This window comes from Epargyreus clarus, unplaced genomic scaffold, assembly GCF_041222505.1.
Source record: "Epargyreus clarus isolate Ecla_fem2 unplaced genomic scaffold, WU_Ecla_fem_2.2 ptg000025l, whole genome shotgun sequence".
In the NCBI taxonomy this organism is placed as follows: Eukaryota; Metazoa; Arthropoda; class Insecta; order Lepidoptera; family Hesperiidae; genus Epargyreus; species Epargyreus clarus.
This window is the reverse complement of record NW_027332232.1, coordinates 3,940,001-3,942,500: the sequence shown is the minus strand read 5'-3', so window position 1 is coordinate 3,942,500 and position 2,500 is coordinate 3,940,001. Positions and strand designations below refer to the sequence as shown.

Genomic DNA, 2,500 nt, shown 5'->3' with positions numbered 1-2,500 from the left:
AATAATTTACAATGTTTTCAACGTATTTCAAAAAAGTGAGACCGTATGTATTTTTTCAAAGGTGGCTCTTGTATTATGCTATTATATTGAGAAATTATTTAACTCTGTACTGAGAGTAGCGCACAAACTGTCACGTCACGATCTGACTAATACGATACGCAAATAAAGTTAAAAAGGTGTATGGACAAGAGGGGAAAAAAAAAAATTAAAAAAAAAAAAAAAATTTTTTTTTTTTGGAAATCAAAAAAACCAAAACAGGAAATAATAATAATAATAATAACGCGGTAGACGCAGCAGCGGCAGCAGCAAAGTCGGCCGACGAACCCCAACCGGTGACCCCCCCCCCCTACACCCCCCCCCCCCCAAACCCCCTCCCCCCACTCTCCCCCGCACCCCCCAGGGCTAGCCCACCCCCACCGGCAACCATCGTCACCCCACACCACACCCCGAACCACCGACGGACTTTCATATGTTCATATGTTGTCGCTCCGTCTGCCACGCGTCATAACAGGAGCGCCGCATACACATGGGGCGGGCGACGTGTAGTGCGTTGTCGGCGCGGTGAGACTGAACGGGCCGGCGGATAACTGCCGCCTGCTGACACAGACTGACCGACTTCGACAACGGACTGCATGCCGCATACAAGAGTTCGTTCGATGGTTTCACGCGTAGTGTGCGCACTCTCGTGTTGGTGGTGTTTCGAGTGGATTTTGTGTCGAACTTTACAAATTCGTCGCGATGTCACGATTAACACAACAACGCGCGCTTCCACGTTGCGCCGTGGGACTTTTCGAACGTTGAACATTTTATTGAACAGTGCGGATCGACCGATGCGATTGTTTAAACTCGTCTCGGTTCACGTATCGATCCTACAAATGAATTGCACGTCGCCTATGGCGACGGTCCTCTATAAGGCGCTATAAAAATTAACGCCAAGGACGACGTCTCTCAAACACCGGGCTGAATCTGTTTTCAGTGTTCGCGTTTGTGTTAAAAGATAATAATGAAACGTGAATCTTAAATTGTCTCGCCGTGAACCATCCAATTCGGAGTTGCGCTATTAGTAAATCGCGCGCACACTCTCTCGTTGGATCGTTGCGACAATCGGATGAGATACTCCGTTGACGCTGCACGAACCATCGAAAACAAAGAGCGTACAATATTAAAAGGTACGACGAGTTCAAAAACGAAACATCATTCGACGCGGACGCGCCCGCGACCGCGTCGATATGTGTCGTGTTCTCGTCCGAGCGACGACGGCTACATTCGTCCGCGAGTGACTGTCAGCTCCCTGGTTGATCCTGCCAGTAGTTATATGCTTGTCTCAAAGATTAAGCCATGCATGTCTCAGTGCAAGCCGTATTAAGGCGATACCGCGAATGGCTCAATATATCAGTTTTGGTTCCTTAGATCTTACTCAGTTACTTGGATAACTGTGGTAATTCTAGAGCTAATACATGCAATCAGAACTCTGACCAGTGATGGGATGAGTGCTTTTATTAGATCAAAACCAATCGACGGAGGGCCTCGCGTCCGAAGTCGTTAATTTTGATGAATCTGGATAACTTTTGCCGATCGCATGGTCCAGTACCGGCGACGCATCTTTCAAATGTCTGCCTTATCAACTTTCGATGGTAGTTTCTGCGACTACCATGGTTGTCACGGGTAACGGGGAATCAGGGTTCGATTCCGGAGAGGGAGCCTGAGAAACGGCTACCACATCCAAGGAAGGCAGCAGGCGCGCAAATTACCCACTCCCGGCACGGGGAGGTAGTGACGAAAAATAACGATACGGGACTCTTACGAGGCCTCGTAATCGGAATGAGTACACTTTAAATATTTTAACGAGGAACAATTGGAGGGCAAGTCTGGTGCCAGCAGCCGCGGTAATTCCAGCTCCAATAGCGTATACTAAAATTGTTGCGGTTAAAAAGCTCGTAGTTGCATTTGTGCGCCGCGCTGTCGGTGCACCGCATCCGCGGTGATACTGACACGTTTGCGGAGCATATCGTCGGTGAGCCGGCGGTAAAACGCCGGTTCAATATCAAAATCCTATCGCGGTGCTCTTCAGTGAGTGTCGAGATGGGCCGACAATTTTACTTTGAACAAATTAGAGTGCTCAAAGCGGGCTCAAAATGCTGCTTGAATATTTCGTGCATGGAATAATAGAATATGATCTCGGTTCTATTTTGTTGGTTTTCAGAACTCCGAGGTAATGATTAATAGGGATAACTGGGGGCATTCGTATTGCGACGTTAGAGGTGAAATTCTTGGATCGTCGCAAGACGAACATCAGCGAAAGCATTTGCCAAAGGTGTTTTCATCAATCAAGAACGAAAGTTAGAGGTTCGAAGGCGATTAGATACCGCCCTAGTTCTAACCGTAAATATGTCATCTAGCGATCCGCCGACGTTACTACAATGGCTCGGCGGGCAGCTTCCGGGAAACCAAAGATTTTGGACTCCGGGGGGAGTATGGTTGCAAAGCTGAAACTTAAAGG

At 47.9% G+C, this 2,500-nt stretch overlaps 1 non-coding gene across 1 annotated transcript in view; it reads left to right on the top strand.

The window, feature by feature from the left end:
• Nucleotides 1–1,288: 1,288 nt before the first annotated feature.
• Nucleotides 1,289–2,500, top strand: part of LOC140752909 (small subunit ribosomal RNA) — a 1,903-nt gene continuing 691 nt past the window's right edge. Inside the window, exon 1 of the ribosomal RNA XR_012103509.1 lies at nt 1,289–2,500. This exon is cut by the window's right edge and continues 691 nt beyond it. This is a non-coding gene — a ribosomal RNA (small subunit ribosomal RNA).